Source organism: Ammospiza caudacuta, chromosome 15 (assembly GCF_027887145.1).
Source record: "Ammospiza caudacuta isolate bAmmCau1 chromosome 15, bAmmCau1.pri, whole genome shotgun sequence".
Taxonomy (NCBI): domain Eukaryota; kingdom Metazoa; phylum Chordata; class Aves; order Passeriformes; family Passerellidae; genus Ammospiza; species Ammospiza caudacuta.
The window spans coordinates 16,708,595-16,736,507 of record NC_080607.1 but is presented as its reverse complement, the minus strand read 5'-3'; the positions used below and the strand labels follow the sequence as shown (position 1 = coordinate 16,736,507).

At 39.0% G+C, this 27,913-nt stretch overlaps 1 long non-coding RNA gene across 1 annotated transcript; it reads right to left on the bottom strand.

Moving 5' to 3' along the window:
* Window positions 1–327: 327 nt before the first annotated feature.
* On the bottom strand, window positions 328–27,034 carry LOC131564475 (uncharacterized). Its single transcript, XR_009275384.1, has 5 exons — window positions 26,984–27,034; window positions 19,813–19,905; window positions 3,030–3,068; window positions 2,826–2,910; window positions 328–1,793 (listed from the first exon to the last, which is right to left on the bottom strand). It is a non-coding gene; the product is annotated as an uncharacterized LOC131564475 (long non-coding RNA).
* Window positions 27,035–27,913: the final 879 nt, after the last annotated feature.

Sequence of the window (27,913 nt, the reverse complement as noted above, 5' to 3'; positions counted from 1 at the left end):
TGCTATATAAATAAATAATCCAGTATTATTTTTGTAACTCCAAAGCATGTTGGCTTTTTCAAGTTCACATGATGTATCTGGAGTTGGGCCCAGGATTTTTGGAACAACAACTTACATATTGTTACATTAGTGCAAGATAATTCTGCGGGTGCAAAGATATTGAAAACTTTAAAAATCCTTGAGAATGGTGGTGGCTGAGACATTTGGTATGGAAGGAAATACCCTTCCCTAAACAATGTGTCCTGGAGTTTAGGCTCTAGGAGGTTTTTTCCCCTCTGAGTTTCTTTTTATTTAATTACAATTGGTAAAGGGTTTTAGGACATCATAAGGTCACTGCTTATGGTAAATCATCCCTCTCTGCATAAGAGCTATAACTTAGACATCTGGATTTAATTTTTTTGCTGTTGTTTATTTGTTGTTTTCTGGTTGGGGCTTTTTGTTGTTGTTTTTTGGTGTTTTTTTTTTTAATACAGAGATAATTTACATTGTCTCCTTCATTAATTTCCGCAACAAAATGGCAAACCTTTCTTCACAGATATCATGGGGCTACATAAATTGATAGCAGTGCCAACTTCCCCCAGCAAATCCTGAGAACTTGATTCCTTCATAATCCATAACAGTATAAAACAGATAAAGACAAGAGTTTCAGTGATATAAAAGTAATCTTGGTACATTAAAAAACACTATTACCTATGCAATGAGATGTGAAAAAATAAATCTGAGAATTACCAGCACTGTAAGAGACCTTCCGAATCCCTTTCCTTTTGTTGTAAATACAAAATGCTGAGTTTATTTTATTTATTTGAATATTTCCCTTCCAGAGTGCACAGCTGAGGGACCAAGAATGCTTTCTGCTGAGCTATGAATATCTCAAATTAATATTCCCCTTAGCAACATTCACTGACCAAATTAGAAGACTTGCCAAGTTTTCTCTGGCAGGTGATGTTGTAAGTGCTATATTTCTTTACAAGGTTACTATCATAGCATGCTTTTCTAAAGTGTTTGTCAGTACCTTGCTAAAACTGTCCAGTTCTTTAAGGAAAAAGACATATCAACATTTTTGTAAGAGTAAGAATTCAGACTCTACAGAGAAATTCAGGACTTAATCCTAGAGATTCCACTCACATTAATATTCTTACTGGCTTATTGGATTTTCTCTGTGACTGAAATACAGCTACACAAAGTACTGTGGTCTTTTGACAGGGAGTAAGGGAATTTCTCTAAACTAGTCCCATCTAAACGTCAGCACCCACTGTGCAGATTTCTCCTGCAGGAATAAGAACATCTGGAGAAAGTCAGCACAGATAAGGTATCTCTGACACTAATCCCAAGATACTTTAAAATATCCCTGCACCCAGGTCTCTGTACTTGACCTTAAGAAACCACTCTGAAAGTAAGGACACCACCTCATCCTCCCCTGTTCAGCATCAGCTCCCAGGTTTGAGGTTCCCCATTCATTATGTCAAGATATTATAAGGCACATAAATCAAAGAACAATTCTGAACTGGTTGACATTACAAGCAAAATAATTTTCTACCTCTTTACAACTCAAGGTGGATCTAAAACATTTTAAGGAAGCCAACACAACACATCAACTGGAGAACTGTAGGTAAACAACCATTTCCAAATCATTTCACTTTCCAGACAATGCATTTCACCACCTACAGTAACTCTTGGGCTGCATTCATCTGTTTCAGAAATTCTTGCACTCACTTGAAGTTTAAAGCTGAAACACCATTTTTTCTGTAGTCAGTGTTGCCTCTGGCTCCATGTCATACTGTCTTACTCAAAAGCTGAATCAGATGTGAAAAACAACTCGGTAATTAACTAGCAATTTGTATACAAGATAAAATATCTTCCTAGTAGTGGTATAATGGAATCATTATTGAAAGCTGTCTAAAAGCACTATGTGAAAATAGAGAGAAAGATGTTTGACCTCAGCTATACCAATTTCACAAATAAAGCCTTAATAATAGGCTGCAATCACACTTGGCTGGGCATTATTTCCCAGACACGCAAGGTCTGCATTACAGGGCCAGAAGCAATGACTCGCTGCCAGCTGCCGTGATGGCACAGGGCAGCTTGCTATTCTGTCATAAGTTGTTTTGTGCACATTGTGAAAGCTTCTAGACATCTGATCCCTCAAGAAAACAGTCCCTTGTCTATAAGCAAGAAGGTAGGGAGCTTTCTCCATTTCTGAGGCTTCATTTAAAGTTCATTTTTTGAAGGTGAGTGAGAGAATCAAATAATCCTTTGCTCAAAGATGCCTCAAAAGGTACCTTTTTAAAGACACAACTAATAAAGGAGGGTTGAATGCTTTCCACCCAAAGGCCACACAAACACATGTGTTTGACGTTCTGTGGCCATTCACACCCTGAGCACCGCAGGCTGCGATCACCGGGCAGTGCTGCACTGCAGAACAAACCCACAGTGCTAAAAGGCTGCACAGCTTTTCTGCCCCAGTCCTTCTAGATCCTCAGCTGTCCAAATTCCCACCAGCTGCAAGGAAGAATGGGAAAGCCAGCCGAGTCTAGCAGTTCTAAGACAGCTGATGATCCGTGGCAGTAAAAGCCATTATGATCACTGCCATCCTTTAGAGACTTTCTTGTGTTTATGTCTTTTTGCCCATGGAGTATCTGCTATTTCCTTTTGTCTTTCAGGCATGACAGTGGGTTACACCTTCGGCAAAAGGCACAGGTTTATGTGACTCTCCAAAAGTTTGGAAATGAATAATCGGAATTCAGCAACTGACTAAAAGCTTACACAACTTGTCTGAACATCTTCATTTTTGCCAGTGTATCTAAGGTTCTTAGAGATTGGCTTACCTCATGAGATTTCTAGGATTCCTCATTTCTGAACTTCCTGGAGATAATCCTGTCTCTTACCATGCTGACACTGCTGAGTCTGCTCCTGGAGAGTGCCCAGACTTTTAGAGGAGCAGCCAACATTGGACATATTTTGCAATAGCTTCTTAAACATTCAGAAGGAAATCAGCAATATTTCTTGCTGTAAAGTGATGAGGGTCTTACTTTTTCTGACACGTATCATCTGGTTCTCCAGTCTGCTCTCTGCAATAAGCAAGTAAGACAGGAGTCAAACTTCAAACACACACTGCTGTTTTCAGTAGTTTTTACCATTTCTCATTTCCCACTGACACTCTCTGCAGATCACATACGGTGTTCACACCTCTTCAATACCTTAGAAAAACCGAGGGAGCGAGATCAAGTTGAAAAGCTGGTACATAAATTTTTCTACAGAGGGAAAAATCACAGACAAAAATTTCCTGCTTGAGGGTATAAGGTAGCCTCTACATGCCTGAGGTTAGGACAGATGGGCCCTTTTGAGCATATAATAATTCCAGGATTGTCTGCTGTAGGGCTTCCTTGCAACCTTTTCATGTGGGACTGGCCACTGCCAGAGATAAGTAATGCACTAGATGGCCACAGCCATGACAATATAACAGTACACTTGTCTTAGCATTATAAACAATTGTTAGTTTTATCTGATATGCTGTCCCCTCACATTATGATAAACTTCAAACTTTTAGCTGCTACAAGAGAAGTTTGTCTCTTCAGTCAGCAACAGTATTTGTCCAGTAAATAAAGTTGGGCATCATTTAACATCAGTTTCTCTACTACCACAGAATACAATTACAAAATGGCTGAGTCATAGCTGGGGTTTGAAGACTGAATTTCTGCTTAAATTCTTCAGAACTAGGGAACCTGAAGCAATAGTTTTGCAAATTTCTGGAAAAGTACTATGAATGTTCCAGCCTGAAATTCTAGCTACATAAAGGAATCCTGCTTTACTTTTAGTGCATCTTTCATAGTGTTCAGACTGAAGATGCAGAGGAAGCAAGTTGAGGAGGAATGGTTGTCACAAGAAAGGACAATTGTATCACTGCAAAATTGCGTGTGACCCAGTTCAGAGCACAAAGCACCAGGAAAGGCAAAGACAGCTGAGACAGCAAATTCTCAGTCTGAACGCTGCAGAGATTTTCCTGTAGGTAAAAGAAAGAATAAGACACAATGAAGGAGAAAAAGATAAAGAATAAAATTACATAAATTGTTTGTTTGAATCCTAATAATGAAGGACTGAGACAGATGTTCACTTAAACAAGGAACTCATGCTGGAGAATCCCATGTTAACTGTTCACAGAAGCTGAGTACCCCAAACTGTAAGTACAACTAAGTTTATGTAATAACATTTATCTCACATTATTTAGTCAGTCAGATATCCCAGTCTCATTCTGGGATGATACAGAATAGTACAAATCACATTTCATTACAAACACAGCTAGAATGTGGAAATCCAGTTACAACTACGTAAGTATAAATAAATATTGTGAATGGAACAATTAGAAGAGCAACAATCCCTGAGCTTCTCCACAGCAAAAATATAGTCAGCATCTGTTTGTATTTGAACACACACTGAAAGCAGCTCCTTAAATCCACAGATTTCACAAGTATCTGCATTACTAGCTCTATAAACTTTCAGACTGTGATGTTTGCTGTGTTTAATCCTGGTACTGATGCACCTAGAAACAATAATGAGAAATCTGGGGCCCATACTGACTGCTCACCTCCTTCTGACCTCAGGGGGAGCTCGGCTGGAGGACGGTGAAGCATTTCAAGGTATGAGCCAGTCTGAGTCTGAAGGTGCCTTCATGTCACATAGACACTCAGATAAGGTTCTTAAAGATTGTTACAGAATTTTAAAAGGCTTTGTGGAGTGAATCCATTGCCTACCTGATAGATATGACAGATGATTGCACACCATCTTAACATTTACTGCCTTTGAAGTGATGTGCAGAGCCTAAGATAATAAAGTGATCTCCAATAATGCTCTAGAATCAGAGCACAAAAGAGTCTGCCAGAGGCTCAATTCCCCTGCAACGCAGGGAGACACAGTCCAAGCAACATCAAACAGGAGAACAAGAGAGAAACTATTCCTTACTACTTTGGTTTCTTAATAACCAAATGAGCCTAAGCAGAAGTAAATGGTGTTTGCTGAAAAGCATCAGTAGAAAAGATATAGGAATGATAAGTTTTAGTTAGAGTTGTGCTAATTCTTCAATGAATATGTTAAAAGAATGATCACGACTTAATCTGCCTTTAAAAAAACTTCAGCCAATCATTGCAGTTATACATCCCTCATAGCTGGAAAAACATTGGAATGCAAAACATATATTGATCAGTAACATTTTGGTTTTCAGAAACATTAACAGTAGTTTCAGCTTTAGAAGAAAGGGCTGTAGCCCACAGTGAATGTAAAATATTCTAGTATACATGAACTAGCAATGGCAAAGATGTGCTATGTTTACCATTAGATGAATTTTTCTTCTCATCCCTATGTCCCATTAACTTGCTCTCCCATTCCCTGTGGAATGCTGTGGGCTTACACCACAAAGAAGATCTTCCCCTATAATGGCCAGAGCTGTGTTTGTTTCTCCAAACTGCCCCATCAAAATATGAAGTATCTCTTAGGCAAGAGTACAAACTCATCAGAATTTTGTGTTCAGACAGTTGACAGCTCTTGTTTCAGACAGGGGTAGGTAGCACCTCACTGCTAGAAATCACATTCTGATTCCTGATAAAACCCTTCTGAGGTTGCTTTGCCGCTTCCAGCACTGTCAGCTTTTTCTTCTTTTGTTTTGTCTCTCAAATGTGCTGTCCTTTGCCACAGTCATCATTGTTTCATAATTTTAAGATTAATTCATGAAACTTAAAGTGATTCATAAGATCCCCTCAAGGTCAGAGCTAAAAGGAATCATGAACAGAGTATGATCCTTCAGGACAGACATGGCAGTGGGTGTCTCAGTGCTGTGAGAGGCAGGGAGTAATGGGAATTTTTATACTTCACAACAATACTGAAGGTTACTTCACAAGCTCCAAATTCAGATTTTCCAGCAAAAAGACTGCCAAGCATTAAAAAAAATATTTCTGCTTAGGCCTGGTATCTGGTGTGGTAAGTCAGTGTGAATGGTCCATTAGCCCCTGAGAAGTCCAGTGGAACATGGTGGAACAAATCCGGAGGGCAGCACACAGATGAGTAATGGTGTTACACTGATCAGGGTTACATGAGGAGAAGTGAACAATGGCAACTGTATTTCCAAAGCCTGGAATCTCTCTCCATGATTTTTTCTCTTCTAGCAACAGGACTTTCTCAGTTTCCACTTTTCTTTGGAAAAAACACCATATTTATCATGCCAGAGACCAGACTGATCACAACCCAGATAACCACATTAAATCAGTACAGATTTTACCGTGACAAAGATGTATCCAAATTACCTTGTGCATGTTTATCTATTTTGAATAAAGCAAAAACAAACTAGGTAGCTGAAAATGAGGAAGATGTGGTGGTTTCAGTTCGAAAACTGAAAAACCAAACAAAACTGAAAAACCAAACAAAACTGAAGACTGAAAAACCAAACTGAAAAACCATAACATTAAACATTATGATGAACGGATTTTCTGCATCATTTATGTAATGAATAAGTAGTAAATATTATTCTCTACTACTTTGAGAGGAAATGATAGTGGAAAGTAGAGAAGGAAAAAGGAATTTAAAACTCCAAAATAAAAATAAATTCTAATTCAACACACACTACAGCTAAATTTGATCAAGTGCCGAAGACTTCATAACAGAAGCAGCATCTTTATCCTGAAGATTATCCTCCTCTTCTTACATATAGTTCTCTTCAAGGCACCTTTTTTCCCCCACAAAAATGCCTTGATTGATAATGAAATTCAGTGACAAACCTGTGGGTTCTTCAAAGACAGTTTGCAACTTTTGGAGAATTATTGTGTCTCTTAAAATGTGAACACAGACTGTTTTGCTCAACAATTCCAAGAGATGTCAGGAACATGGTAGGTTATGCATACTGTTTTATTTTGCATAACACAGACTTCTGTAACATATAGGAGATCTCTCATCCTAAAATTCATTTTTAATTAATTTTTCCACAATTCAGCACCATGTTCCAAGTAATATAAAAAAAAAAAAAAACAAGGCACTGAAATCCCACAAGGAACTCCAATAACATCCTATGATACCTTGTAATTTATGAGATTCATATGAGACTCTGCACTGTGGAAACAATTTCACCAGGATTGCATACAAAGTGTGATCCTTCAGTGTGACAGTGTTCTAGTGTTCTCTGTCAGAAAGCAATGTTTGTTTGGGGATTTTTCCTCAGCACTAAAATAAAATTGACAGAATACAGTGATGCAAAGAATCAACAATTCATCCTTTTACCTTCAAAGAATCTTCAATCTAACCCCTAAGTCTAAACTTCTGACAAGGAAAGGGAAAAGGCAGAACATATCCTGGTGGTGAGAATGAAAGGAAATGGATTTTTAATATGAAATAGGTCACCTTTATGACCAGGTGTCAGCTGTGAGTGAGTGATGGATGCTTCAGAGAGATGTTTCAACCTACAGATGTATGAGTGACACATGAAAATTTTCAAGCAAAAGGTGCTTGCATAAAATACAGAGAACATAATAAAGAAGTGTTATCTGACCTTTAGAGGGGAGAAAAATGGAGAGGGATTGTGCAGCTGACTGATACTTCTGCAAAAACAAAAGTTAAAGTTCAAGCTGTACTGCAGTCATACTGGGGCTTGTTCTTTCTCTTGTACAAATTACTACTCTCCCCATGACCTGGAAGATAACATTACCTGAAGCGGGACAGAAAGAGGTACAGTATTTCCCTAGGGCTCTGCAAGTATAAACATTTAATTATTCTTCATTTTTTCATGAGTGGGTTCATCACATGCTGTTTCTATAAGCAACAGACAAAGGTAATTGTGGTTCCTTCTTACACGTTGGTTATCGTACCTAATTACATCCTGTGCTTTTTCTGACATGGATTTCTCCCTAAATTTCATACACAGTGCATTCACAACAGTTCTCTCCCACAGGGTGCTGAAGGGTGGTGGATAGTGTCTGAAACTGGGAGATGCTCAAGGAAGGAAAGGCAGGGAGCACTTAGGGCAAGTTCCTCTCAACCAGGCTCTTCACTGCTCTCAGATTTAAGGATGGTCCTTTCTCCTCAGAACTTAATTTATACAATTTGTCAAGAACAAAGAATGTACAGATTAGTAGCTCAGTATTAATCAGCTGAAATCAGCCCCTGTCATTCTACTCCCACAAAATTGAAAGCCCTTTCAAAGAATCAGTGCCTTGGAGCTCTGGATAATCATCATTTAATATTTGAAACCACCACTCAGGAGGTACCTATCTATCAATATGTCACTTCACACACTAACAAAACAATTCTTCTTCCATTGTACCTGAGCTTAAGAATCTCAAGGTGTTTTGGAAGCAGTAGGCCTGAAAAGTCTTATGGAAATCTTGTGATTCCCAATGAAAAGGTTGAATTGGGACACCTCAGTGGTTGTTGGATTTCTGGGAAGAACTCAGTTCAGACCAATGAAAATTAAATCTCTTTAAAACCATGTTTAGCTTAATGCTTAAAACTTGAAACACCAAAATGGCTGTTCACCTTTAATTTAAGCCAGAGTCTGTCAGTAGTTCCTAATGCTGCTGGATCCCCTATTAGATCAGAGCCATCATAGAACACAAAATCTATCACATGCAAACAGAATTTGTAAAATGTTTTATGCCTCTTGATCATAACCTCAGAAAAGTATGGATTAAATTTAAGGTATAAAGAAAAAATGCTAATGACAGATAGCAAGGCTGCTGACACATCAACATTTAAAAGCACTTGGCTGAGTTATTTCTTTTTATCGATCAAGAATGACTTTTGCATATATTTATATTCTAAAAATACAGAATTAACTGCATCTGTTAGATCAATAGCATAAAGTATCAATGCTGTCATCCATAAACACCCAGTCAGTTTTATGAACCAGATTATTAGTAGTTAAATATTGAAAGCTGCTTGCCCTTTGGATCTCGCTTTGATGCCTGTAGCCAGAACATACTATCTTCCAACACCACATCCAGGCTGCACAGTGTGGGAGGAAGATTTTGAACCAGACCAAGAGCAAAATTAATTTTCCATCCTTCCAGACATGAAAAGAAAACCAAGAATGGGTTCAAAACAATACTGCACATTTTGGCTCATTAGAGATTGTCTTCAAGGAACGATACAGAATGATCCATATGAGAAAAGGCACAACACATTTCAAGGGGCAGAGTTAGGAATAAAGGTTTGGTTATTGCTGTGAGTCCTGCCACACACAAAGCAATAGCCCAGCAAAGGGTGAATCATCCAGCCACGCTTGCTTTGTCTCCTTTTGTTTCATGACTTTCTCTTTCCTCTGCAGTGTTTGTCACCCTCAGTCCTCCTCTGTTCAAGTCCATCTCATTCCCCATAATTTGCTCCCTCGTCCCTTGCCTTGTTTGGTTTGAAAGCTTAAAAAATAAATATATGCCAGAGACCATCTATTACAAATAACACATTGAAACAATATTTAAATTAAATCAAAATAACTAGATGTCCAAAAACTGGGAGGGCACAGGCAGCAGCAGAATTGGGGCTGTTTTTATCAAGAGTATTCCAGGAGCTGATTCAACAATGCCTGGCATGTCTATGGGGGAGAGGCAGTGAGGGGTGGGCAGGGAAATGGCAATGCTGTGACATGGTCCTTTCATCCAAAACAGGGTCAAGGCAGCAGCAACCACAGCACAACACATTTAACCTGGGAACGAGATTGTCCCGCTGGAACTGCGCCCATTTCCCCAGGGTACTCGTCAGGCTGTGCACTGAAATATAACAGTTGGTTTCAAACAAACCCACAGTTATATGACACTGAAATTTTAAGACTGAAATCCTGCTGGTTTCCTTTCATGGTAACCAAGGAACAAACTTAGAGCTACAGAGTAAAAATCAAAGGAATCCAACAAAAAAATATAGCATTTTGCTAATTCTTGGTGTCCAGTTGTATCTAAAATGATTCCTGTTTTGTCTTTTTCAGTTCTTCCAACTGCTTATTCTCTTTGTGGGCTGACCAAGATGCTCTGAGCTGTCTGTGGCAGGTGGGACAAAACTCACATTCTATGGACACAAACAGGGTTAAACCTCAAAGGAGCCCTTCAGCATCCAAGGCAAGGGGAGTAGGCACTGAGGTGTGGAAAGGATGCTCCCAGAAATAAGCTTACAGTGAAATTTAGGACACCTCTGCTAGACAACATCTGTGTACAAGCAACAAGAAAGTGTAATGTGTGATTAGCCCAGATATGCTGAATTGTCTCTTGACTCTGTAGGAGATGCTCTGCTGGGACCTGACAGAGATGGGACTGATGGAATTCAGAGAATGAGAAAAGCACAAACATTAATTACAACCAGATCAAGGCTGACTCCCAGAGTCACCAAGCACAGACCTGAATTCCAAAAACCAGGGATATCTTTATCTAGCACACTGTCCCCACACGATTCCTACTTAGCTGCATCACACGGGAAGCAATTCAATGTGTTCAGAAATTTGTATGAACTGTACGGGTAAATGAAATAATAAATGTCTTCCTCATGGATTCCCATTGATTTAGAAAATACCCTGAATTGTTTTAAATTAAAAAGTGGATGTTTACAGATTTCATAGTCAAAAAGGTAGTGTGGCACAGCCACTTTGCTTGCTACTGCTAATAAGTCTGTCATCATAACAAATTAGCATATCTGTGTAAAAATATACATGTATTTGCATATATTCATCTGCAGACATTTCTGTTCCTGTTTTAAAAGTACTTCACAATGTCATCTCAAACCCTGTAGTCAGTATTAGTATTTATATGAAGTCAGTTCAAGTTAAAATGCCAAAATAGTGCTTTTGTTTCCAGGAGACCTCTCTGTCAATTTATTTCAATTTAAATATAGCATATTAGTTTTCTCTAAAAAAGAGGGAAGAAAAAGAACTGAGCTTTTTGTCACTTGGAATCACATTATCTCCTAAGTATAATTCACATAAAACAAATTATGAGACTGATCAAATGCTCTGTTAACATAATTCTTTAATAATAATATCACTTAGATCTTAAACTGCTTAATTAGATTTCAGTCATTGCAATCAACAGCCTCATTGAAACTGTTCATCTATAATTTATACTCTTTGCATTTTACTGTTCATTTTAAAAACAGCATTAACAATAAGAGCCAGTAGTAAGTAGGAAAAAATAGTAAAAATTAAAACCCTCTACGTTTTGGGGTGAACTTAATTCCTGATTCACTGACAATCAGTGAAGATATTTCAACTGGTTTGAAAAGATTCATGATTTCCCCTTAGAAAAAATACATTTGGACTTCAACCACACATCTAGATACAGATTTTGCATCTGACCACAAATCTGAACTGAATAAATAAGTTGTGCTTTTATTGGAAAGCTGATAAATTAAATAGAACTTTCAGACACTTGAGGCCTAAACACATTCAATTTAACTTCCAGTCATTAAGCAGATTTTTCTAGATAATGAAGGTGTAAAGAACAGGCCTAGACAATGCAACATTTGCTGAAGTCACATTCTTTAAAGAAAACATGTTTACTGAGAACAATGCAGAAGGGTTCTGTAAGGAAGTATTTGTGCATTTCTGAACATTAGAAAAGAGCCATGTCCAAAATAACTTTTTTTTTTGAGTGCAGATGGAAATAGGTCATCCAGGAGCAGATGACTTACTGTCTTGGAATAAATTACAATTATACCTTCAATGGTGAAGTACAACCCTTGGGTCTGCCCTGTAGGAAACAGAACTCCCCATCTGATACCAGCCCCCTACACAGCTCAGGTGGGATATTACAGCTCCAGGAATTTGGATAAGATTTGAGGATTGTGGTTCCTCTTTGAACAGAGAATATCTTCATGTTAACAAGTAAGGAGTTTTGCTTTTATCCCTATTATTTTAATATCCAGATGTTTCTCTGTTGTTATTGCAAGATGGTATATTTATATACTTCCAGATTTATAAATATACTCCCTTTAAACACACAGTGATTGGTTAACACCTTGGTGTTTCTTCCATAACTATTTTAGCTGCTTAAACTGAACACATTTCAGTAGCTCCTTCCTAGCAGTGCCCACAACAGACCCCAGCAGGATTTTAACACCCATCCCTCTAGAGCATTCTGCTGATATGCTCAAAATATAAGTGTAAACTAGCAGGCATCTGCTAAGCTACTAGGGAAGTATCCAGTAAGTAAATAAATGCATCTGGGTTGCAGCCACTGAGATTTATAGCACTTTTCCCCGATTTCCTTTTTCACACTACAGTAAATACAGTAATGGTGCTGGCTAATAAACAGCCATAAATCTGCCTTCCTGTGTTTATGATGTTTGCTGATTGAAAAGTAATGCTGTGAAACTGATGAAGTCAGGGACTATGAATGCAGGAAGTCTTTGGGTGCTGGGGGGAACATGTTTTTAGTACATTTGAAACAGTCCATTTTGCAAGAGGTCTCCACTCCCACATCAATAAGTTGGGGTTTTCTCATAACCTTCACCCCCTCTATTTTCCACATGTTGTAAACTAGATTTTTATTCCTAATAAATTCAACAGATCCAGTGCAGATGTAGAATAGAAGAGGAGGTCTGGAGTTTTGTGAACATGGCTTCTCATCAGCAACTCAATTCAGTTCCCATGAAGTCGTCGGAAAAATTCCTGGAGACTTCCATGAGAGCTGAATTGGGCTTCTGTTCCTTCCTTCCTTCCACACTGTTTCTTTTATCCCCCTCTTCCATCCTTGAGGGCAGTTTGGGAACAGTGGTACAGAACACAAAGCTGTTCTTCCAACTCAGTTAATGGAGCCCTGCACCAAACTTCTCAAAGTGCAGCAAAGGTTGGCTGCGGGATCTCTGCAGGCAGAGAGCATCCCAGGTGTATCCATACGGATTCTCTCAGCATCTCACATTCTGCTGACCCTGATGGGGCTTGTCCATAAAAGTCAGACATTTCTTTTCCAGTAATGACACTAATGAGAAAAGTGACAGTGGGGGGGTTTTCTCAGACATTTGTAGGTGTTAGTTTGAGAACTAAATCAGAAGCAAACAGAAAAGGTGACTTAATTAGATGATTTTATCTTTAGAAACTCTGGAAACAACTTATTTTATCAACTGAAGACTTGGCACTTCTGTATGTTGGAAGTGCTATACACTTGTGAAAGGTAGCTCAAATATTAATTAAATCAGTTTGCAGATGTCAAATCTGTGAGATGTCAAGTGATAGCTACAGGGAATTAACTGTGGTTATATTTTAAAAGAGAGGAAATATTTTCCTTTCTACCAATGAGAAGACAGACACTGTTGGCATTGAGCAACAGAAGTGGTAACTTCTTTGCAATCCATCTCCTCTTGGCCATGTATCCCCTTCCCTCCTGGCAGATGTGCTAATTTCAGCGAAGTTTAAAGTGAATTCCTTCAAAGAAAACAGTCAAGACAGGCCTAGCTATGCTGACCTGTAAAAGGTCTCTCAAGAGGAAGCATAATTTCATTTTAACAACCTTTATCCCCTCCAGCAGTTACAGCTACCAACGCTGCAGACTGATATAAAATCCCCAGGGCTACAGGAACCTCAATACAAAGGAGGAGGTGAGACTTTATGATTGACTGAACAAGAAATCCCATTATTTTCCTTCCACAAGAGCCCATGCAAGAGTCTTCCTCATCCCCTCACAGTGAGACCTGCACTACTGCCAAAGGGGGAAACTCAAATTCTCCCTTGCCACACAGGGAGAATTCCCTCAGGAACTGCAATGGACACTCTCCTTCCCAGGTTTATTGACTCCTCAGAACTGCATAAGCCAGGACAGGTGAACTGTCAGGAACTCAAAGTTCACAGATCAGGGGTAACATCCATTTTTACTCCTGTTTTTTATACACACAAAATGCACAGAGCAAGCAGATTTAGGATTGACACAGGTGGGGAAAAAACCTTTTTGAACAGGAGAATATTTTACTTTCTGTAACCAAACTATATTTTGCTCAATAACATTTGAAATGGGAGTTAAACTGTACACCAGGACTAGAATCATTTTAATAGATATTTTGCAGTAGAAGAATTGAAAGCTCTAAATTTCAAATGCAAAAGTAAAAAAACAAACTCTGTGCAGCTCTAACACTGAAAGGTCACTGCTTATCTTGCTTTATCCCTGCCATGCCCAGTTTATAAGTTTATCATTTTTTTGCCATATATGAATCTCCGGACCCATTTTTATTAGTGCTAAAATAGACTGTTCTCCCACTGTCACACCATCTGTCTTTTCCTCCTGCCTGCCAGTATACAGAACATCTAGGAGTTGTTCTGAAAGGAGAAAAATGGGAAAGAAAGAAAACTGTATTGTTTTGGTCACACACTCTGCTGGTGACAGCCTGTTTCCAGCAGCGACTGTCTCCACAGAGGGACACATTCAGCCTTCGCCAGCCTGTGACACACACTGAGTTTAAAAAAAACCCAACAAAAACGCAAAACAAAACCCTCACTGGTCTGAAATGAGAAGAAATGAGATTTGCTTTCTGCTCTCCCACTGTGCAATTCCAGAGAAGGGCAACTCCTCCCAGTATCAGCACTGCCCTGCTGACATTTCAGGTTCTGTCTCGGAAATTTGTCCTGACAAATTTCTGATTCAGACTGAGCCTGAATCAGCACCAACAAGACCTGTTCACAGCACACACCAGGAATGGGATTTTCAGGAAGTGACAGCAAACACAATATGGACTGTTGCTGCCTTTTAAGAATTGACTTTGACTTCAAATGTAAAAACTTTTGGGGGGACTTTTTGATAGAGGTATCAAATTCCTTTTTTCCCCACATAACAGCTCTTTGTGTGACTGGCAATCCAGGAGACTGCAAGCTCCACTTATACTCAAGACAAGCCAGAAATGAAAAAGTACTGAGTGGCACAAGTGGGGCAAGAGGCTGTTATTACAAGGAGTGGCCTCACAGATAATTTTGCACCTGCCTGACACAGCAATCACATCTCATGAAACAAGCTGGATCACTCACGTTGTGCTATGTGTTAGAAATAGCTGCAGACATTTTTCCAAGAGGAGCACATGGAATCAATGGTCTGTCAGCAGAAAAAGAAAAAGGTAGAGTGAGAATGCATCATTCAGAACAGATTATCAGGCTGACCATCACACAAGTCCTGTGAGGTTGTACCAGGAGAGTGAGAAGGACTGAGAAGCACAAGATTCCTGTCAATGTTCAGTCTCTGTCTACTGCATTTAATACATTAAACTCGTACCTCAAGAGAACAGTCAGACTTGTTTAGCTCCTGGGTTGGGGAGTGAACAGTCACCTCCCTGTTTTGACCATAGGATATTTCAAAAGCAATAAAAGAGTGGGTCATGACAAAGAATGAGGGATAATGTAGATTCAGAAATACAAAAGCCCAGAAAGTTCTGGAAGCCATATTTTCCACTTGCTTGCATGCATGAGCAATTAATTAATAACAAAACTTAGTTTCACAGAAATAAATCCCAGCACTGTATGAGCCTATTCCAGTATGTGACAGCACTTCAGAGCTCAGATTGAGAGGCTGGTTAGACAAAATAGAGAGGGACAGCTTTGGAACTGGGGAGCTTCCATTTCCTTTCCATCCACTACCACAGCAACACAGCTTCATAGTCTAACGGTTCTTGCAGCATCCTGGCTTTTTCCTTTGGGCTAAAAATGAATTGGCATTGAAGCCATTTGATTTTTCAAGCTTTTAAGATTTTTCATGGGAAAATAGCACCATCTGTAGGAAAAAATGGACCAAATTTGATTAAAATGTGTGTCTATTTTCAAGCCATGAAGCAAAAGTTAGGACTTTCTAAGAATAAATACATTCTTTAACAAAATTGGACCACATTTTATCTTCAGTGGAAGCCAAATGGACTTTTGCTGGTCTTGTGAAGGAAGGACAATGCCATTCTCATCCCATGATAAGAAAAAAGGTGCTATGACAAAAAATTTTCTACTTTAATCCCCTCTAACACTGTTTAGAAGGACAAACATCAATAAGCAAACATAACAGCCTACAAATCCCAAGTTCTTCCCCAAATACCACCATGACAGCAAACTCATATCAGGCTATTGTTAGAACTGTTTTGTAGTTATTGACAGGGAAAAAAGAATCAGCCTTTTCAGTAAAGTTCCCTGACTGTTGGCCAATTCTCTTTCTAACATATGCATCTTTTATCCTAAAGCACACATATGTACTAGAGAATTTGGCTGCCTGGTGTGAATGAGTAAAACATTCAACAAGAGAAGGAGCTCCATAAAGATATAACAGACTTCTCCTTGCATGTTCTTATTTAATGAGAAGATGAACATTATCTCGATTGACATGACACTAGTAGTGGTAGTAACTATCCTGTGAGCCATTTCCTCTCTAAAGAAAATGAAAAAGCTCCCATTGCTAAACACTCCCTTGAAGGAAAAATTATTTCTCTGGACTGAGTCCTACTTCTACCCTCACCTTTCTGGGAAACACTGTGAAATAATTTTAAAACTTAGTTTAAAATACAAGGAAAGTCTACTGGCTTTGGAAACATTCACAGTTTATCTCATGGTGCTTGAAATGTTTGTATAGACTGTATCTTATTTCCTAGCATGAATGTCATTGGATTCTTTGAAAGCCTTTAAGATGTATCATGACATTTGTTGCTTTTAAAGGTAGCATTTCAATTAGCCTAACGATGGTTTCCTAGGAGAACTGAAGATCCACTTAAAAACACTGCACAGATCAGAAAAGCAAATGTGTGCAAGTAGACATGCTTATGTCTGTCTTCATCAGATAGTCAGAACAGTGCTTTTACTTGCCTGTGGACCTTTCTCTTCTTAATTTAGCCTTCACATTTCACTCCAGTTTCTATAGTGACCTTTATTTCTTAGTGACAGTTGAACTATGCCTGAATGCAAAATTTAAGAGCCATCCTTGTCCACATTGCCTACGAAAATCCTCAGGGATCTTTCATAATAGCTGCACCACAGCTGCACAAACTGATAATTCAAGAGATATTCCACTTGGCATGGAACTGATAGTTGCATCAGATAACATTACTAATGCCATTTTATTTCCCCAGCCTTGAGGTGAGATGTGGAAGAGCAGAATGTTAACAAAACCCCAGCAGCAGCTTATTCCAGAGCACAGCTGTTGCACAGGATAACAGAAAAGCATGGCCCTGCTGATCCCAGCCCAGCCCAGGATGGGCAAGGGGCTCACAGGAACAAAGCCCAGTTCTTTCCAGAACTACATCAACGTCTCCCTGGGAGGTCTCAGGGCATTTAAAATCAATCTCTCACCACTGCTGGTTTTAAAGCTACAGAACAAGATGTGAGGAGTCAAAGAGAAACCTCTAAGTTCAGCTCCTCCCAAGAGCCAGCTGAGGGCTCATCACACATGAAATGCCATCCTACTCCTTCGGGGAACATTGCTTTCTGCAGTTCATAAGAAAAGTTTATATGATCAGTTGAGGAGGGGGCACTCAAAAAGCACCAGCAGCTGCAAAATCAAGTCTTGAATGAACTGAAGAAAAGCTTCAAGACAGCACTGATGCCAGGTGGCATTAGCCTGCAGTGAGATCTGGGCATAAAAATAAGATACATGCTGTTCTCATCAATGAAGCACACCGAGCTTGTATTTAGTAAAAATTGCAAATTTGTTTGAACAGCCCAGGAGAGATTAATCAAAGACTGATTTGTTGCAATCTGCCATTCCCTCACTTGTCTTACATATCTGGCTTTGAAGCTGGAGAGTGACTTTGAGTCTCTGAAGTTATTTTCCATTTTCTGACATAACAGCACCAGCTGTTTCTGCCTTCTGGGATGAGCCAGCCCAGGTAAATTCACCCATATGGAGAGAGCTGGCTAAAGGGAGCCTCCCCTGCAGTTACACACTCATTCATGTGCACACAGCCACATTCTGCAGGGTATTCTACTCCAGGCTAAATTTCATTTAAGCTCTTTGTGAATCTGAAAACCTTAAACAAAACAGTGAGATTTTCTTAAGGTCTTCAATGTATGCAGAAGTCATGATGCTTAACATGCTCAGGTTAAAATGTTTCAATAAAGCAACATTTGTTTATTTTACTCAATATGGTTTTAGGACCCGATTTGAATTTGCAAATTGAATTCGCTCCATCACCACAAAGCAAATTTCATCAAAGTGAGAAGTTTGCTCTTACTGTTTTCTATTCTTCTCATGCTTATTATTTGCAGCACCCTGAGATCTGAACAAATTGTGCTTCATCAGAAAATTTCCACTTTGCAGAGCAGCTTTTCTGCCCCCCTCAGGGAAAACTAATGTGAAAATGTGTTTCCCTCCAACTTTTTCCTGTGCAGGAAAGTCAGATTTGAGCCTCCACACCAAAATGTGATGAGTAGGAATGGAATAAATGGGTCAGGTTTCAAGAGATGTCTAGCTGCAGTGATATTTGAGGCTCAGGAATGTAACCTGGCAGACAAGCTGTCATGGGAAAAACGTAGAAGATCTCAGCATATTAAGTAAAAGTCTCACCACAACTCTTTCTGCAGCCTTCCCTTGCCTCACCTGCAGCTAACGAAACAGTGAATTCTAATAACCTCAGCAGTTTCATGAGTGTAATTAAACCTCCAAATTATGTGACAAACCCAGAGTAAAAAGACTTCTAAATTCTGCAGAGCTTTGTGCAGGTATGTGACATAAGCAAATTTCAAGGCCTTAAGGGTTTGTGCTGAGTCTGGAATTCATGCACGCAAGCCTTTCGTGCAGAATCAGATGAACACTTCACTCCTCCCCTTGCACTTCACTCTGAGCCTGCGTCCACTAGAAGCTACAAAAACAAATGATAGCAAAATTTGGGGGTGGGAAGTGATACAAAAGGAATGAATTTACATAACACAGGAACTGAAGGCAACATTTGCACGAGCCCCTGCAAAGCCCAAATGCCAAACAGTCAGCATGTGCTGAGAAACACAAAATATTAATGACACTATGACAAAGCTCATCCATTACAGCTCAGGAACAGGACTCCTACTGCTCATGTTGTATTTGATTTTTAAAAAGTAAGAGCATGCACCACAGATGTTGGGACTTCTGCAGCTTTGATTTGACTTGGAAAGCCATGACACAAACTGATAAGTGAATTCCCCAAGAGTGACTGTCCCACAGAGACTTTTTCATCTTTCAAGACCTATCACACTTCATGGGATTACACTGTGTAATGTAACAACATGATGTGCCTGAATACAAATCACTGTCTTCCTGCTGAACATGTAAAGAAATAAAAACAGACCTTGCCTTCCTTTTTCTTTGGTACGTATTCTGAGAGAAAATTTTAAGACAGTGTCTGAAGTCAAAGGAGTGACAAAACTTCTCTGCCAGCATCCAAATCACCAAGGATACAAATGTTTCATTTGTCTCTCTGTTCAAACAAGGTGGGCTGTTTTCATTTATTAATGCAAGCAGAGATCTCTTTCCCTGCAACACTCTCACATGGCTCATCAGATGCATGCTCTACTTCAAAAACTCTCTTCTGATGTTTAACACTGATGTCTCTGCAGACAGCTCTCATTGCATCAATTAGGAAAGGAACAACAAAGCATCTCTCAAATTACAGTATAAGGAGTCTTAATGTATATTAAAGGTAGCCTTGTGTAATGAGCCAGTGTAAATGTAAACTGAGTCCCTGGAATAGCAGGAAACAGCAGAGCAAAAGGAGAGTGCACAGAAGTGCAGACAATTACAGGAATCAGCAGCATGGTCCCATGCCAGTGGGGAAGCAGAGTTGGGAGGCTGTGCAATCAAGGTGCTCTCAGCACTACAACCTCCAGTACTTCCAGCAGCACAAAAAAAGAGCTCAATCATCTCTGAAAACTGAATGCCATCTTACCTCAGATCTGTTACTCTTGAACACTTAATTCGTGGTTTACATCTTGCCCTTGATTACCATCTTCTTGACAGCAGTGGACAACTCCCTGCTCGCCTATTAAAAAAAAACAAAAACAAAAAACTGAAAAACAACCATGTTTCACTGAATAAACCTTCCTCCAACTTCTATAGCTGCAGATGAGAGGACAAGCTTATTGGAGTCCAGATCATCTTCCAAACTAAAAATATTAACAAAATTTCAATATATCATATTCTTCCTTCAGTCCACAATACCCTTGCAAGCAATCACTGATTCCCTATAGATTACACCAAGCAGCTCTACGTGGATATGAAGCCAAACCTCTAATCTCTGCTCTCCTTCCAAGCCTCTCTTTGAAAGGTCATCAGCCCTAAATTTATTATATGGCTTCATCCCAGCCTCTTATGAAAGCTTAATCTCTTAACTGAGCTGCTTGGCTTTTCCCCCTCTACTCAGTTTTCCTGTTTCAAACAAGAACAAGAAAATAACTTGATTTATGCCCACAAAAAGTCACCCAAGAGGCTTCTTATTGTCATTATAGGGATAAGCAACCAGTGTGTAGGGTCTAGATGTAACTGGGCTGCAGTTCCTGACTGCTTCACAAGAAAATACAACAAAGACTACCTCTTCAAAAAGCAATGTACAGTCAAACTGACTTTATTTGCTCTGGCCCAGTTTCTAAAGGCCACAACCAGCCTTTAGGAACACCAGTAATTATGCCAGTGATTTATTTTACACAGTGGGAACAGGATTAAAGGCATTCAAACAAAATTGCAAAAACAACTGCCACAGAGAAAGTCTTTAAATTCTGATTTTTTACACCAACCACTGCTTTAAAAAACCACCACTTCACCATCTGATACCACATAGAACATTGAGATTCTGTTACTATTACTGTGCTGAAGTATTTTCTTCCAAGGAAAAAGATACTGGTTGCAGAGACAATTTTTGGAAAAACCCCAAATCAGGAGGAGCAGAACATGCCACTTTCATGATCATCTATGATATTTTTCCAGCCCTATAACCTTCATTAAAAAATTTCCTACCCAGCCAAGTGATTAAAGTGATGAAAGGTCATTTAGCACTTTCTAGTCCTTAAAGGCATTCAGTCACACTTTGTGCAGCGGAGTGTTTGTCTCCTCTCAGTGTTTGCCACCACGGAGATGGCAACCAGCAGTGTCATGATGATGTTCATTTCTCTTACATCAGTTCCACTTTAGTACTAAAAGCTTCTATTGGCTGACTCTACATGATCACAGTGAAAGAGAAATCTCAATCAATAACTCAGGAAAGGCTTCATGGATTGGGGCAGTCTGACACTCTTATCTTCTTTTTGGCATCATGTCTCAGCTGCCTTCGGGCACTTCCATCACAGTACCTATGCTTTGATATATTTTTTACAAATATTGATGCAAAACTAATTTTATCTTGCATTGATGTGAATTTATCAACAATAGTTTATTACTATAACTACCACGCTATTTAAAAGAAAACCTCATTTCTTATCACAAAAAAAAAAAAATCACAAGTGTTTTCCAAATCACCTGGTTCACTCTGCCAAATCGGACAGCAAAACTGTAAATAAATAATCTTAGAACCAGAGTAAGCTGCTGAAATTACCTGGCTGCTGGAATAAGGAACTGCCAACTGCCAACATTGAGAGGGCTGGAAGGTTTATTTGTTATTGATTATTACTATTTTACATTAACATCCAAATGTCCCCTCTGTCCCCTCACAATTCCTCAAGTTTTAGATTTTAAAAAACAGAGATCAACACAGAATTCCTCTCCTGAATACCTAAGAAGGTACCAGGAAAATGACAGAAGTAAAGAAATATTGCTATACCCTCTCTCTAGAACAGAAATGAAACCTTAAATGATTTAACCAGAATAACACAGCAATTATTCTAAGCTCCAAGGAGATCTCAGCTTCCCTGAATTTCATCCACAGGATCCAGACCCACAATCTAGGTGCAAGACAACTTTTCCACTCAAAACACAAATTAGTAATTATTTCCAGGTAAACTTAGATGGCAAACAGAACACTCTTCTCTCTGGACATGTCCTTCCCAGATTACAAAGAACTGCAGTTTTAGACACTAAATAAAACCTAATTCTATCGTGAATTTGAAACTGGGGGCAGGAAGAAAATTGATCTAGAATGCTTTTTTCCTTGATCTTTCATCTTTTAGGAATTTTACTACTTTTTATATTTTAATTGTTGACTCACAGATTACTTTAAAGCTTATGTAACTATTTTTTTTTTAAATCCTGTCACTGTAGACTATATGTGGGGCATAAACTTATTCACTTTAAACTTGGCTTGGTCAAGCCATCATTCTAATGGTTTGTGAAAAAAAAATAAATTAGGTTTATAAGATCATGGAAGCTGGTAGTTACATGGGCATACTGGTAGTTACATCTTTTTCCACACAAACTGTTCTATTCCTTGGGGGAAAAAAATTAATCAACAGATTACTGGGGAAAAAAAAATTCTAAATCCATGCTTGAGTACAAACAGTTTCCTAACAACAACCGCCACCAACATATGCGCACGTACTCTGATACAAAATTGTGATCTCCCAAAAGTTTCTTAAAATTGGCAACACTGCTGCCTCTCCTTATCCAGGACACACTTATCAATTCCAAATCAGATAACTTAGGGCTCAGAGGCAGCACCTGTGTTCCAAGCAGTTTTAAATTTCATCTTTCTTAGACCAGACACTAAATTTATATGATCTATACTCAGCTTGCATGATGTGTTCAGTGATTTTATATAAAAACATCCTTCAATAATGGTAAAATTCTTTTCTCTGAAAGATGGAATTCATCTCAGTTACACAGTAAAAAGCTACAGCTGAATGAATCAAGTACCCTACCTATCAGTGTCCAAAATAAAACAAGGAATTAAAAGCTAATAAAAACTCCTGAACTGGCAACAGCCTTGCAATTTGGTATTTGCTGGAGAGGCAAAATGTACCTGACATTCCAAAGATTCCTAAAATAATCACCCATGACTAACAGTGCTGTGACAAGCACACAAGGAACAAACAGCCAGTAGGACACAAACAGCACCATGTCCATTCATAACAGGGTTCAATGTGTGGAGAGAAGGTTTGGGCTTGAAATGAAGGCTCATGGTGGATGTACTCTCACATACAGCAAAGCATGTACAAAAACCTCTGGAATTATCCAGTTTCTTAACTGGCTTGAATCCTGAAGAATGTAAGTAATTTCCACTGCTGCATTTAAAGGCAATTTCCCTTAACACAGACTTCACCTTATAGTTTTCTAGAAAACTATCTTAAAATAAAATGCAGAATTTTTAAAGAAAAACAGCTACCAGAAAATTTGAAAGGAAGGAAAGAACTCATACCAAGTAGGGCATTTTCATATTTTCAGATATTTCCATCCTTTTCTATTTGTTAGCTGATTTGAGCTGCGACATTAAACACTTTGGCAGAAGAGAACAGAGAAAACCACCTCTCTCATTATTGCTGCCACCCCATGGACCTCACCTCACAGGCATGAAGAATCTCACCCAGATGAAGTTCTGTCACCATAACCAATGACAAAGAAGCCACATCGCTCTCACAAATTAAATTTGGCTGGAAGAGTAGCAAAGAAGAGAGTGCCAAGCATATTTTTGTTTTGCTAAATGAAAGGACGTTCTATCATTTCAGCTAGAACCCATATGTCACTCATAGCAAGGGATATCAGTAACACATTTCCTTCTGAAGAAAGAACACAATGAACCAATTAATCAAACCTTAAAATGAGGATGAAAATTATTACAGTCATTTGTTAAAATACAAAAGGGCATTAAGAAAATAAACAGCAATATCTGCTATGGTTAATGGAGGGATATTTTCAGTATCCCAAGCTTGCAGAAAATTGGCACCTCCTTTCTGGGACTTGAGTGCTTCTGAATGCAGGGGTTTCTTAGCACTCTTTCTGATTCACTAAAAATCAAGAGATAAATTTTGTCTCTATTTAACGTGAATCAGGGATAAGACTATTGAAATAAATGTGTCTGATCCTGCACTGACTGAAGTCTTTTTCTAGAACTTTGTGAGGGCATTTTGAAACCCTCCTATTTATGTGCTTAGATGACAGGCAGCAGGAGCCCACCTAACTACAAGCTGAAGCTATGAATTTATTTGAAGCTGGCAGCCTAAACTCTCATCAGGTGAAAGAGGCATCTCCAAGGGGTTGTGAAACCTATGATGGTTGGTAGCCCAGAGCAGGTGTCTCATTAGACACATAAAACAGGCAATGTAAGCTGTACAAAATGGCAGGAAATGGAGAAGCAGTCTGTATTAATAAGTTTACCTAGTGTGTTTCACTAATTTAAGAGTCTCAAAGAGGTCCATGACATCAAGACTGGAGTACTACAGAGATGGAAGGAGATGGAAGAGAGAAGACAACACAGCTGTAGAACCACAGCTCCACCTCCTTCCCCATTTCACCAGGAAGTGCAGGTGGGGCATCTGTGAGGACTTTCAATAGATTTTCCTGAAAACCCCTAATGTGATAACATTGGCCCAGCAAATTTCACAGACAGAGATACATCCCTCATTTGAGCAGTGAGTAAATCCTAGTGTGTGACATATGGACTCAACAATAGATACACAAATAAGTGAAGCACATCACTGCAGTCATTTCTGATGTACAGCTCTATCACTAGATCTTTTTCTCCAGCAGAAACTAAAACTGAAACTCTGGAGCACTTCGAAAAGTTTTTCTGCCCTTTTCTCTGTCATTTAAATTTTTTTCAATGACAGACTGAAAAGCTATGCTAGTTTCATTAACAATGAAATATGTTTCTCTTGAAATCTTTTTCCTCAGCAGTAGTAAAGTAAAACTGGGGTGAACCACAAAGCATGGTGCTGTTCAAGCAAGTCCTGGACAGTTCACAGCCCGGAGCAGATAATTTCATTTTATCACAACACTTTTGTTGACAAACAGAGTGAGAATGAATGACCCTTCCACAAGCAAGAGCACTGATCCCCAGCGTTAGTGCCAGCAGCTGGGCAGCTCACAGGAGTACTGGCCCTTGGACAAGGCTTTCCTCAGAAGGGAACTTTCTCACAGACACCCTTTAGTTCTGTGAACTGGTGAGGCATTTCTGACTCACTGAATGGGTCAGGCTAGAAAGGACCACACTGGGTCATCTGCTCCTGCTTCTGTTGTCCCAGAGTTCAGTGCAAATTACCAAGAGACTTCAGGATTTTAGCACAGAAAGGTGTTCCATTGCTTTCAGCAGAAAATCCAGGTGAGTGCTAAGGATTCCAGTCCAAAAGAAATTCAAATTAAAGCCCTCATTCCAAACAGTTAAGCATCTGCACTGCCTGCTTGAATGAACAGCACAAGTGACTCAATGAGATTGCTAAATCTAAAGTTATACATGAGCAGAACCTTTGCAAGAACTAATCCACATCAAACTAAAATTATCAAATTGGAAAAGCAACACTCAATTTCAATTACTCAGAACAAAGCACTGGTGGCTATTGGTCTCCTTATTTAAATGGTGTTTATTTAAAGCAATTAATTAATAGAAGCCTGAGATCTCACATAATGTTGCCTGGGTAGAATTTCTGTTTCCACACCATATACACATGAAATTCAAAGTGAAAGGCTTAAAAGCTTAATGCAGTAAAGACAGAAAATATGAAACTTTTCAAATTCTCATTTCTGTGGCCTTTTGCTCACCCCAGTCTCCTATCACTTTTTTTCCCTTAAAAGACATTATGTGTTAGGAGAGCAAAGCAGCCTGGGGAGGTGATATTTTACCATTGTCTGTGCCATTAATGCAGTTAAAAAATCCTCAGACTGGAAAAATCAGACAGATGCATCTTCCAGGTTCACATGTGCCAACTCCATCTGTTAAATCATTAAAACACAGGCTTGGCAGATTCTGGAGAAAAACACATTTGTTTTCACTATAAAGAGGAAGAGTAAACTTTCTTTCTGTTCTTACCACTCCCCCCTCCCCAATAATTACTTTAATGTGAAAGTCTGCATGAGTGGGTATTATTTAAGATGCCACTGAAAGAGGTTTTGATTGAATTGGGATGTGTATGTGTCAAATTATATGTCATAATCCAGGTTAGTCAAAGCACTATTAAACCAAGGTCTATAGATACATTAAGGTGCTTAATCATTTACCATTTATTGCATATATCATGTTACACCACCTATTTAAACACTGATTTTCCTTACAGCAATGAACCTGTTCAGGTTAGTTTTAAAGGTGCAGTTTACATAAGGAGCAGCAAATCTGATCAAAGAAAGCTACCAAGCCTTGAATGAAGAAATCATTAACAATAAACCTTTTTTCCAAATCTATGATGAAAAAAATATTTTCTACCTTCAGTAAAAAGAAAAGCAACAAGATCCTGAACTAAAGTTAGTACTAACAGCCTATATTTTTCCAATATCAATACTACTGATACTGGGAAAAGAGATTTATGCTGTTTTCTACTACAGCACTGTAAAACCATTTTCACTATGGCAACATTACCTATAGCGCATACATCACAAAACTGAGCATTTTGAGTGCAACTAAGTATAAAATAGGATGAACCTAGACACGAGTATGACAGTGTGAATAATTTAAACCCCAAGACTTCCCATAGCTGCTATTAAAACAACAGATTGCTGCTGAATGCATTTCTTCCTCTTTGTATTCTACAACAGAATGGAATTTCATTCTCCATGCTTGTTACTTTAAGTAAAAGGTATCCCAATTAAAGCAAATGCTTGGAATTTTTGTCTTTTTTGTGTTTGCTTACAGTTTTGCAGCTATTTTCAACCATCATCTAAACAGAGATTCTCTCTGTGCTGTTCTTAATAGCAGAGCACAGAAATTAGAAGCTATCAGAGCTACCTTTGCAAAATAAATACATTTTCATAAAGGATATTCCATTGCAGTACCCTGAAGTTTCACTGAGTCATCATCCCTGCCATTCTGTGCTGTAGGACTCATAAAATAGCCTGGAAACTGAGATCCCACTTGGTGTTATGTAATTGCAACCTTCCATTCTGCCAAAGTACCCACCAAGGGGCTCTAGGAGCTGCTTCTTTCCCAAGAAGAGGTTGAAGCATTTCTTTGACTGGAAATTTGTTGTAATCTTATTGCAAAGCTCCCATACCTTCTCAGTGATTTCTCACGGGCAGTTCCTTGCAGCACTGACTTCTTTTTCTGCACAGCCAACAAACTCCATCTCTCTTCACAACAGCTAACCCACTCTTTTGTAGCACTCCCCTTCTAATTGGACACAGCTGTGGCCCATTAAGGGCAGGCCTGTTCCTAATCTTTGGTGATTGGTGCAGCTGCAACTCCTCCGGTGTGAGACCCTTCTGCACTGCCTTTATTGTCTTACATTCAGTCCCCCCACAGAAATTCTCCTGCTTTTGGTCCTCACATTTCACCCTCCTCCTCTTCCAAACAACTTCTGAAAAACCTGACGGGACTTATCCTAACCAGCTCCCTCTGCACAGAACTGATGGTGCCCTCTGTACTCCACTCCCAACTATTATGCAGTCCTGGAAGTGTTGTCAGAACCTGGGAGAATTGCAGAACCATTGCTTTGAGTCATCCAACACTTCCCCAGATGTCCTCTTTCACATTACCTACGCAGCACTCCCATGTGGCTGGGGTCTCTCCAGGGACCTGGCTACAGCTTCTCCATGGAAGATCAACTTCAGATTTAGTGGAACAGAAAATTTTTCCTCCAATACTGAGCAACATAATATTTACAATCTTATCATTTTTATAGTGCCAGCATAATGTCAGAGCTGTTCTCAGGCAAGACCAAGCAAGCAGAGTACAACATGAGGGCACCAAAGAGAAGAAAGAAAACACAGGGATATCACAGAACACAAAACAGAAAGGGTGCTTAAAGTGCTTTCCAACAAAAAAACTGTTATTACAAGTATGCACTTTCTTTCTAGCAAGTATTTTCATTTATATGCTCAGAGAATGAAGAGGAAAATGTATCCAAAAGAGACAATAACTTCATCATGTGATGGGTACAAATGGAAAAATTTAAACTTATAACAAATACACTCTTAAATTAGAA